Source organism: Podarcis raffonei, chromosome 3 (assembly GCF_027172205.1).
Source record: "Podarcis raffonei isolate rPodRaf1 chromosome 3, rPodRaf1.pri, whole genome shotgun sequence".
Lineage (NCBI taxonomy): Eukaryota > Metazoa > Chordata > Lepidosauria > Squamata > Lacertidae > Podarcis > Podarcis raffonei.
The window spans coordinates 55,712,065-55,724,249 of record NC_070604.1 but is presented as its reverse complement, the minus strand read 5'-3'; positions in this window follow the sequence as shown (position 1 = coordinate 55,724,249).

Sequence of the window (12,185 nt, the reverse complement as noted above, 5' to 3'; positions counted from 1 at the left end):
GGATTAGTAACTGTATTATAATTTGGCACTGTTTTAATGAAGCTACTACTGGATTATTGTAACTGAAAATTAATAAAGATTATTGTTAAAAAAACCTAACTAACTATTGGTGTTGCACATGCAAATGTAAATCATACGAGTCATTCAAGTCATTTATTTATTTATTGTTGGTGGAATTCCACTTCACACTCTTCCAGTTGTTCTCTCAGGACAAACATTTCAGTTTGCCAGATGGCACAACCCCTCCGCCCTCCCCCTCCTTTCCCTCTGCACTGTTCTTGGGGTTCTCCTTACCCCCACAGAGTCATTTTTGAGGGTGTGTCAGGAATATGCGGGGAGGACAAGTGGGGAAAATGGACAATGCATGTTTGATGCCCATAGCAATTTCTTTCATGGGTCAGGTTGAAAATTCCATCGGGATCATGGAGCAGAGAGAAAGGGTTAAAACAAATTTTGGGGAATGGAGGAGGTGAAATGAGGACCCCAAGAAGCATCTGAGTCCAGGGAAGAGGCCAGTAGTAGAGAAATGTTCTGCCCTGAAACATTGGACACCTCAAGCCAGACACCGGCTGCTGTGGAACAACCTTGGTGCCTCTTGCAGTCAGCAAGAAGCCTTCTCCTTCAGGGGAGGAAACTAGAGTAAATTCAATGCTAAACCAACACTGCCGCCATCTCCTCCAAGGACACAAAGATCCCTGCACCAGTGCAAAAAATCCTTGCAGACCCAACCCACTTGAAGGGTGCCTGTTTGCTTGATAGTCTCCTTAGAGAGCTTAGGGCCCAGGTATTCTTGGAACAGGGCCCAAGCACGGGACATATGAAGGGAGAAGGCTGCACTTTGCCACGTCCTGAAGGTCTAGGAAAATTTAGCCCAGGGTCCAACCTAGGCCTGAGAGCAGCAATCAAACACACCAGGCCCTGGGCAAGGTCTCAGGAGCTCAGAGGGGCACATCACTAGTGCCATCCTGACCCCACTGCCCATCTCTGAGAAACCTGGGCTGCAGTTGACAGCAAAGCAGTGAAGAAGCCCTCTGCATCCTACCCCCACGATCTATGTCAAGAAAGACTTCTTATGCCATCTTGTTGCATGCCACCCCAATTTTGAGCAGTGCAAGATTCCCGGGGTTCCAAGTGCTCTTTCTCTCAAAAAGGGTATGTGACTGTCAGCGCTGCCCAAGGTCCCAGCTCACACAAGACCAACGCTGCCTCTTCCTCAAGTAAAAAAGTCTTTATTGAAGTTCAGTTTCATTTCCAGACGCGCAGCGCGCAACGCTACGTCTATGCCTTAGACCGTAGAAGTCCCATCCGAATCTCCTCCCCCCTGACACCAGTTTAAGATTCTAGCCTTACTCCACCTCTTCCTCTGTTCCTTCTTTCTCTGGGTCCTCCTGCTAGTCGGAGTCTCAGCCCTCCTAGATTCCTCTGACGCTGAGTCCCCTGACTCTTCTCCCCCCCTCCTTCGGGCTTTAGGACCTGGCTCCCAATCCGGGTTTTCTGCTGTCCCGCGCTCCTCCACATTTGAACTTCGCGCGCGCGCGCAGCCTCCCACTTTCCTTCTGACCGTTACACTTGTGTCACTGCTCCCTCTTTCGGGGAGGCTAGCTGGACCTGGCCTTCCCTCCGTTTCCCCACTTCCCGATGGGGTCGTGGTTACCCCTGACTCATCTTCTCTCCCCGCTGGAGGAGAAGCTGGTCCTGACCCATGTGACTCTTCCCCCCCACTGTGCTCTGGTGGGGGAACTGGTCCTGATCCTCCGCTACTCCCTTGGGAGTCCCCTCTGGTCCCTTGTTTATGGAGCGTCCCCCCTGGGACCCCCCTTGCCCTTACCATAGGCGCCCCCTCCTGGGAATCTTCTGATTCGCTGGAGAAGCTCATGGAATCTCTCGGGTCACTGTCATATTCCCCTACGCTCCCCTCTGATTCCTCTCCTCCGCTCTCTATTTGCTCTCTCCCCTGCTCTTCTGCTCCTGAGCCTCTGACAGTGACTATTCCATGTTTGGGAGACATTACACTAAAAGAATGTGCATGTTGATCTTGGAACCTCCCAATAAAGGTGCCGGATTCTGTGCAGCAACTAGGGATGGCATTTTGTGACAACCTGGCGTTACAACTATCTATTTGACCACCATAGTGCCAGGCACTCTTGGAGACTGGGAAAACATGATGGCCATTGCAAAAAAGTGAAAGCTTTGAGAGTGTTTTTCAGGAGCAGATGGAAAGGCTTCTCTTCAGGTTCTGCTGGAATATTAGTGGTGAACTGAGTCTACTTCCAGCTTGAGAATACTTATACAAACTTTTTCTCTGTCTTGCATGTGTGTACCAATTGTCCACACAATTGGTACACACATGCATTGGTACACACAAGGGACGCGGGTGGCACTGTGGGTTAAACTACAGAGCCTAGGATGAGCTCCCGTTGCTCGGTCTCTGCTCCTGCCAACCTAGCAGTTCGAAAGCACGTCAAAGCGCAAGTAGATAAATAGGTACCACTGCGGCGGGAAGGTAAACAGCGTTTCCGTGTGCTGCTCTGGTTCGCCAGAAGCGACTTAGTCATGCTGGCCACATGACCCGGAAGCTGTACGCCGGCTCCCTTGGCCAATAAAGCGAAATGAGTGCCGCAACCCCAGAGTTGGTCACGACTGGACCTAATGGTCAGGGGTCCCTTTACCTTTACCTTACCAATTGTCAAGATCTTGAGAGATTTGCTGCTGTCCATCTAAAGCTGTGTTGGAACCAAGTAAGCAGTATTGTCAATAGAGTTCCTTGCTTAGGTCCTCCTCTAGAACAGGATGTGCATGTGTTATAGTATCTGTTAATCCATGTGTTGCAAATAATTGGTCAAGAGCTGTGATTGTTGGAACAGATGCTTGTGATTATTTGAAGGCATTTTGAGTAGAACTATTGCAGGCAAGAAGCAATTTCCTTGTAATGGTCCTACAAAACCAATATGGATACTTGATCATTTCCCAGGTGAAGATAAGTCACTTTGGTGGGTTACACCAAATTACTGGGTATGCATAACTGTGTGATATAGTATAATTTCAGAACTGTAGAAAAAGTAACATTAAAATTACAAGAGCAGTTTTATTGTATGCTGCTTGTCATTTACTCACCTTTGGCCCTTGAAGAATGCTTGTGCAATTAGCAATCCATGTGTTGCAAATAATTGGGGGATAATCTTGATTGCTGGAACAGATATTTATTTTTATGGTACTGAATAATCTCTTTGAAAGCTTCATTCCTAATTATGAGGGAAAGTCTTATTGAGCACATTTGGTTTTAATTCAGAGGACTGGGCTGCTTATCGCTCCCTCACCTCACTCCCCTGGAGAAAGGTTGTGCAAGAAGAGTGACAAAGTCTGATTCCAGAGGAACTCATCTTACCCCAAGGGTCATAAACTTTGCAATGATTAATCAGAATTCAAGCCCACGCCAGCCTTTAGGAAAAAAGCTGCACCTTCATACTGCATGTCAATTCAAGGCAGTGAAGTTTGATAAGAGACAAGTGCACCCAGAATGTATTCCTTGCATTGTTTGACACACATTCTCCTCCCTGTCATTCACTGAGCAAACACAATCACATCTGCTCAGGTAAATTGGACACAAAGATGGATTTTAAACACAAATTCTGCTGGGAGCACAACAAAGGGTTGTGCCAAAGGCAGGTTTCTAAGTATCCTCATGAGTGTGTGGTGGTGCCCACCTGGTATCGTCATGTTTCAAACGGAGGCAGCCCTTTCGGGGGGCCAGGGGCACTATCAGCAGGGCTCCAAAAAAAACACCCTGGCCCCAACCATGGCTCAGCAGCAAACCGCAGATAACAACCTCCTTTGCTTGGCTTTCACTCCCATCAAATTTTCCTCCCTGTGTCATATTTTAAACATTTATCCTAATAAGGAAGCAGCCTCCTATTTGTGGCATGGTTTTTCTCAGGGTTTTAGAATACTCTTTAGAGTAATGTCAGGTACTCTTACAGCTAAAGATTCTCCAAACCAAAAATCTGTGAGGGAAATGCCAAAGTTTGCCAGGAAAAAAGATAGAAAAAGAGGTCAAGGCAGGCAGGTGGTAGCCCCTTCTTTAACTCCCCCCTCAAAAACCTTCACATTTCACCTTTAGGCATCGTGCCAAAAAAGACCCCAGGGGAATTCAGGCTGATTCATAACCTGTCCTATCCAAAAGGGGGTTCAGTTAATGATACTATACCCCCCGAACTTTGCTCCGTTAAATATACCTCATTTGATCAGGCTGTCAAACTTATTCACAGTTTTGGGCAGTGGGCTCTTTTGGCAAAGTGTGACATTGAATCAGCCTTCCGATTATCGCCACTTCACCCTAGCAATTTCCATCTTCTTGGCTTTCAGGGTGGATTTTACATTGATAAAGCCATGCTCATGGGCTGTTCGGTTGCATGTGCAGAGTTCGAAACATTTAGCACCTTTCTGGACTGGGCTTTACGTTATAGAACTGGTTTGTTAGGGGTTCTTCATTATCTAGATGATTTTTTATTGATTGGGAAATCAAATAATTCTGAATGTGCTTCTCTTTTAGAGGCTTTTATTTTCTTGACGCAGGAGCTGGGAGTCCCCTTGGCAGCTGACAAAACAGAGGGCCCAGTTACAACGCTCACCTTTCTTGGTATTCAATTAGACACCATTGCCCAATCGTCCAATCTGCCCCTGGATAAGCTGGTTGCCCTTAAGGAATTTATTTTGCAAATTCTCCCCCTCAGGAAGGTCACCCTCAGGCAGATCCAGTCTCTCCTGGGACACTTTAACTTTGCCTGCAGGGTAGCATCCCCAGGGCGACCTTTCTGTGCCCACCTGGCTAGCTTATCTGTGTGCCTTAGGTCCCCACATGACAGGGTCCACCTGCCCAAGTCTGTCAAGGCAGATTTGGAGATTTGGCTCAGGTTTCTAGAAAATTACAATGGGATCTCCCTATGGCAGGACAACCTTAAACTGTTTTCAGACTTTAAGGTCCAGTCAGATGCCACAGGGTCCCTCGGCTTTGGAGTTTACTTTAGGGGGCGATGGTGTGCTCAGCGTTGGCCTGAAAGCTGGCAGGGTGAGGCCATCACTTGGGGCTTTACCTTTCTTGAGTTTTTTCCCCATAGTGTTGGCTGTGCACCTTTGGACTAATGAATTTCGTGATCGCCGGGTGTGCTTTAGGACAGACAATCAAGCAGTGGTGAACGTCCTGGCCAAACAGTCTTCACGTTCCGAGAGGGTTTCTGGTTTGCTTCACGCATTCGTGCTGCTGTGCCTCAAATTTAATATTATTTTCTCTGCCAAATTCATCCCAGGCGTTAATAATGACGTAGCGGACTCTTTATCTCGATTTCAGATTAACCACTTCCATTCATTAGCACCTCAGGCTCACCTGCTGCCAGAACCTTTCCTGGACCACCTTTGGAGCCTTGGAAGCGTGTAGTTATCAAGGGAGTATTGCCCTCTGTGGCACCTTCCACTCTCAGGTCGTATAAAAAAGCCTGGTGTGATTTCTTGGAATTTCAGTTTAAGGAGATAGCTCTCACGCATGGTATTCCGCCCACTCCTGATCATGTTCTACAATACTTGGCACATCTGCATAACTTAGGGCGTGCTGCAAAAACTTTAAAAATTCACACTGCTACAATTACTTTCTTTAGCAAATCAACATTTTCATTTGACCCTTGCGCAGACTTTATTGTCCATAGTGCAATTGAGGGATGGAGCAGGCTTCAACCCTCAAAAAAGGATGGCAGAAGGCCAATAACTTTTGGCCTTCTCTGTTTGATACGCAGAAAACTTAGGTCCTTTTGTTGGTCAAAATATGAAGCACGATTATTTTCCGCTGCCTATGCTGTTGCTTTCTTTGGAACCTTGAGAGTAGGGGAGGTTGTTGCAGAAACCCAATCAAATAGTACCTCATGGGGCCTGCTGTTAGAAGACATTCAGTTATCTAGTTCTGAGTTGGTATTGCACATTCAGCGGTCAAAAATGGACCAGAGCGGCAGGGGTGCCTTGATCAAGCTAGCAGCATCCAAACATCAGGGCCCTGCCCAGTAAAAAACATCAGGCGGTATTTGAGGCTTAGATCTGCCTGTGTGGGCCCTTTATTCATACATGAAGATGGTTCCTGCTTGATGAGACACCAGTTCCCACATGTCTTACGTAAGGCAATTGATGCCTGTGGTTTCCCAGCCAATGAATACGCTGCACACTCTTTTAGGATTGGAGCGGCCACTATGGCGTCCCATTTAGGCCTCCCAACAGATAGGATCAAGGAACTGGGTCGCTAGAAGTCAAATGCTTATAAGGGATACATTCGCAAGAATCAGTAATTCTCAACTGCTGACCTGTATTTTCAAAATCCATAGTGCTCAACCCTTATCTGTCTTTTCATTTTCTTATTTTCCAGCTTCTCCAGGTCTCCAAATTTGGATCTGTGGTCATAGCATTGTTCATTGGGCCCGTGTGCGCGTGGTCAAGTGTGGCATCGACAATGATCTTGGTCTGACATCAGGTGTTTGTGTTTCCTAGATTTTAAGACGTGGCATGCGTTGGGAAGAGTTTATGCCAGTAGTGAAGGCAAATGCAGCATCTTTTGGTCCTCCCGACATCTTGATTATCCAGCTAGGGGAGAATGACCTTGCCTTCAGGAAGAGCGTGGACTTGTTTTTCCACATTAAGAAGGACTTTGATGAACTGGCTGTATTATTCCCAGAAACAACTGTGTTTTGGTCCTTCCTTCTAAAAAGAAGGGTGTGGTGTAGCAGTCATAACCCTATAGCCATTGACAAATCCAGGAAACTTCTGAATCGTGCGGTGGCCCGCAAGCTGCTATATATGAATGGCCATGTGATTGCACATCCTGACATCCGATTCAGCGATGTGTTTCTGTTTCTTGACGATGGCGTCCATCTTCCGATCAAGGAAATGATGTGTGGTTGGCAGACGTCATCAGAAGTATTAGGAATTAGTTGCAGCAGTGAGGGTATTGGCAGGGAGCCTTTTGGCTCAGGTTGTGGTTAGGCATTGGAATATGTGTGTTGTGTTGGAGGATTGGGTATGCGCCATCATCTACCCCTCCTCTTTTGGGTATTCCGTTAAAGGAATCCGGAGGACATGGATCCTGTCCGATGCCCTGCTAGTGGCTAGGGCCATGGCACGACCCCCAGTGACGTCACGGGGGAGCTTCCAGTTGTATTTGCATCAACAAGCTCCTCCTATTGGTTGTTAACCCCGATATGACTCCCGGCTGTGCGGGGTGGAGTCTGGTATTGCTGTTTCATCCAATGCTTAAGCCAATACTACTCATATACCGTAACCAATAAAAGTTGTGGCCTAATTTTGCCCATTAACCTAAAATAATGTGTCTGTGTGTCTTATTATAATCCTATGTGGGTGGAGAAGAAGAAGAAGAAGAGTTTGGATTTGATATCCCGCCTTTCACTCCCTTTAAGGAGTCTCAAAGCGGCTAACATTCTCCTTTCCCTTCCTCCCCCACAACAAACACTCTGTGAGGTGAGTGGGGCTGAGAGACTTCACAGAAGTGTGACTAGCCCAAGGTCACCCAGCAGCTGCATGTGGAGGAGCGGAGACGCGAACCCGGTTCCCCAGATTACGAGACTACCGCTCTTAACCACTACACCACACTGGCTTTCGAGGGTCCTCAACTCACAAAGTCTTATTCCAGAGGACCTCATCTTACCCCAAGGGTCATAAACTTTGCAAGAGTGCCAAAACTCTGACCTGAGCGGATTTGAAAAAGTAGTTCGATGGGAGAACTTATTTGAACTCCAATATAAAATTGCCTCACAAACATTTTAGAGGAAGCATTCGATTCCTAGTGAATGACAATGATTAATCAGAATTCAAGCCCATGCCAGCCTATAGGAAAAAAGCTGCACCTTCATACTGCATGCCAGTTCAAGGCAGCAAAGTTTGATAAGAGACAAGTGCACCCAGAATGTATTCCTTGCATTGTTTGACACACATTCTCCTCCCTGTCGTTCACTGAGCAAATACGATCACATGAAAAAATCACAGATTCCATCATTTACAGCTTATAAGAATACGTAAATAAGAATGGTTCTTTGTGCTCTTCCAAGAGTTTAGCAGCACCCATTCTTTGGATCTCAAACTGTAACCAGACTCTGATATTTCTAAACCATCACAATATAATTTAGTACAGGTTGAGTCACCCAGTCCTATTCTCAGCAAGCAGTAGGAGTGCCAGGATCCATCTCTGCTTTCAAAATAAAAACTGTCTCTGCCTCTTCTAAGTCTTAAGGGTATGGATGAGTAGAAAGGTGTATCACAAAATCTGGATGAACTTTAGCTGTGTTTCTCTTCACAGACTGAGGAAGTTGAAATTAGGTGGACTTGCATTAAAACATTATTCAGATTTCTCCCCATTCCTGCTCTGGAGTACTATTACTGTCTGCCTGGCAACTAAAGCTGATGGAAAAAGGACCCAGGAAACCAACATCTATCAGCCGGGAATGGCTTGTAAGGACACTGAAACATCTATCACCCCAGCGTATGAAGTCAGTATCATTTATTAGGAAACACAACTGAGATTTGCCATCCTTTGAAATAAAAAAACCCTGCAACCATAAAATAAACTACGATTTCACAATCTCAGGGGTGCTGCATAAAAAACCCCCGTGATTTCGTGGGGGGAGAGCTGAGGTAGGGGGAGTTAGACAAAGTTGTGGAGCTTCCCAAGCCTAAGAATTTGAAAGTGGTTTGCATGGGCAGGTGGAGCCCCCCAACCCCAGGCGACCCCCAAGCAGAATAATGACTCAAGACAACGTGCTATGGGATTAAAATTGGCCACAACTTTATTATATTTCAGATGTAGGGAGACCGTGGCTCAGGCATTGGGCGTTTATCCTTCCCAATCCCCAGCTGGGGATCTGGGAGACTTTAGGGTTATCCAGAATGTGTGGGGGTTGGGCTGGCTCTGGAGAACATATGTTCAAGCAGAGAGGCCATCCCCCGTTTCACCGCCGTTGGAGGGGAGAGCAATGAGAACCTCTTGGTGTATGGCCAATGTCTCCCCTCAAGACCCCTTTAACGAGGAACCCTGGTATCACTGCCACAAGGGGTGTGTGGGTCACTGCTTCACGCCCCCCCCCCATTTAGGAAGATAAACTAAAGGATTCTGCCCAAGGCCTGAAACCGCCACCCGAGGCCGCAAAATCGCTGTCTCGCCGCCGCTGCCGCTTCGGAGGTAAGATTCACCTTCTGTTGTGTGGGCAGGATGGTCCCTCCCCTTACCTGGCCAATCCCCTGGCAACACTTCCCCAGGCGGGATTGGGCAATTGGCTGAGGTAGGCGGTGTTGGGATACTGCCAGGGAGATAAAGTCCATCATGACTCCCCGTCGTCTCCGGACGTCCATCGATCTCCCGTAGACACGCAGTATCAGCAATTAGCAACACGAGCTCCAGAAAATAGCTTGTGACATTCCAGAGCTGATGCACGCTCAATCAGCAGATAATGCACAGCGAAAGATGCACGCAGGAGAGCATATTTACAAGTTTATTCAGCGTTGGTCAGAACAAAGAAAAAAAACATGACTGCTTGCTTCGGTCTGCTCAGGCACAGAGAGAGAGAAACGAAAGCAAAGAAAACATAAACCTCCTGTGAACAGGAAATACGCAGACTCTGTGACTCACAAAGCCTGCTCCCTTTTAAGGTGGAACAGAAATATCCTAACAGGCGGAGACCTCCAGGTATCCAGCCTAGGGAGGATGAAGCCAGCCCAAACTACCAGGAGTCGCACTGGGATCCGGGGGTCTGCGCGTGACCATGCAAAAGGCGCCACAATTTGATGTCGGGAGTGGTCATTGCAGGATAAATTTGGACGGTTTAGCAAGGAGAACACAGGAAGACATCAAGTGCATTTTCTATGCAAAGGTATTCCTGAAAACATTAGCTTTAGATGATAAACAAAAACAAAATGAGCCATTTCTGCATGTGGCATTGTGTACTGTGAAATAGCTTTCATGGAATTCTGACTAAAATGACTGGGAGCTGTCCATCTCGATGTGGACTCTGAAAATTCTTTGAAGGGTGGGAAAGATTGCTTCCAATCTATTGGATCTGAAAGTTTATTCTTGGACATGAGTCATGTTTGATCTCAGATAAGCTGTGCACAAATGAAAAATGTTTCTACTTTTCTTGGATAGATTTCTAAAACAATCCATGCTGATTATTTAGTAAGTTTTATTAAAACAAATAGGGATTATTTTGGAGTTAAAGTTGGTGTTATTGGGGTGTAAGTCAGTGTAGGCATGTGTGTACAAATAGACATCCATTGGTGAATCTCAGGTCTCTCTTACCATTTGAGCCCATTTTCTACTAGTGGACCTGAGCAGACGTAATACTGCTTTTATTTCTTAAACGGACGAAGACCACTGTTGTTATTGGCTGTTGCTTGTGTAAAGAAACAAGTTCTCCCCCTGTTATTCTTTACATTATCTGCCTCTATGCACCTGTGTTACCTTTCTTTTCTTACATAACATGCCAGGAATGATTTACTAAGGAGGAGCCATCGGCTTAATCCAACCCTTATTATCTAACAGAATTCTATAAAGCAATCTCCTACAGAGCTCTGAACTTGAGCCTTGAAAAGCTGAAATACTCCAAGCTGCAAAAGAGATCGCTCTCTCATTCTCTCTCCCACACTTTTTGACTCTAAAAACAAAAGGTAGGTAAGTTTTCTTGTAATTTAAACTTTCCAGGGAAAAGCAGGACTACTAAATGACAAACAACTAATCTACTCTTTCATGCATGAGTCCCGAGGGGCAACAAGATGCATGAAAACTCTTGTCACAGTCCATATTCTTTTCTGGTGTCACACAGAGTGCACCACTTGTGCTACCAGAGATTAAAAGTTTTTTTAAGGGGACTGAATGTGAACTCCAATTGTGCAAGCATAACCCTGCTCATTTTCGGTATATATTGGAAAATCAACCAGAGTATTTTTCTTGTTACTATTTTGTACATATAATGTTTTCCACTAAAAGATTGTTGCATTTCTTAGCGATGACACACAAGACTTATATAGAGAATTAAAGTGATTTTCAGGCTTCATGGCACTTTATTTCTTTATCAATTATAAGCAACTTACTATTGTTATTTCTTTTATTTACTTTATAAGCCATCCTTTCGTCTAAAATATCACAAGGTGGTATATCTCGATTTGGTGCATCATATTCTATATTATGAACTGAAATGTTCCAACAGGTATAAAAGACAAGCAACACACTGGCGACAACTTTGGTTTCCTCAGCACCCAACCCAATGGAGCCTTGAACTTTCTCCCATAACAATTCCCCGCCTCCTTATACCATGCACTGAGCCCACCCTTGCAAGTGCCTTCCTTGTCAGACGCTACGTGGGAGGAGAGAAATTGGAGCAGGGAGGAGACAAAAAAAGAAAGGGATATTTTGGCAGTGGTGTCTCAGTACTGGAACGCCTGCCCAATAGGGCCCATTGTATGTGTAGCCAACTCTCTGTATTATCATAGATGAAGCTGAGGGCAGCACTCCCTCCATGGAACATCCTTGGGCACCACATTTCAGCAGCAGTTTCAGTCAGAGCTGGCAATGGAAGCCAGATGGGCATTGAGCAATATCTTTCTCTTTACCACCCTGTCTCTCTTTCCCCTCTTCGACATCCATTCAACCTCAAACATACACAGAGCCATGTGTCCCCTTCATCCAGCATCCACTCATTTTGCAAACACAAATGCATGCGCTGTCTGTCGTCGAGAGAGTAGAACAGAAACAATCTCTCCTATGACCCCAGGAACAGTCAGAGGCTAACACTGAAAGGAAAACTGGTTTTGCCCCAGGCAGGCAAGAAAATATGTCATCCCAATTTCTTGAAGCGGATCAAGAACTCAGGAGGAATTGGCAAGAGTTCCCAACAGACTTCAGTCTTTCATTTCCCCTGGAACCATTTACAGGGAGCAGTTTTTTGCTTCCTTCCCACCTCCCCTGAGTACAAGAATGAGTGTCAGGATGGCAGCACTGACCAAACTATGATGCCAGGCAGCATAAAGTGAGGCCAAGGGCTGCTATTTTGCATTCTGCACACATGTACTTGAGAAATAACTGTGTCAGGGTGAAAGAGAAAAGCTTTATTGTGCAGGGGAAAGCCAGCTTTGAGTTGAAAGCAGCACCATTA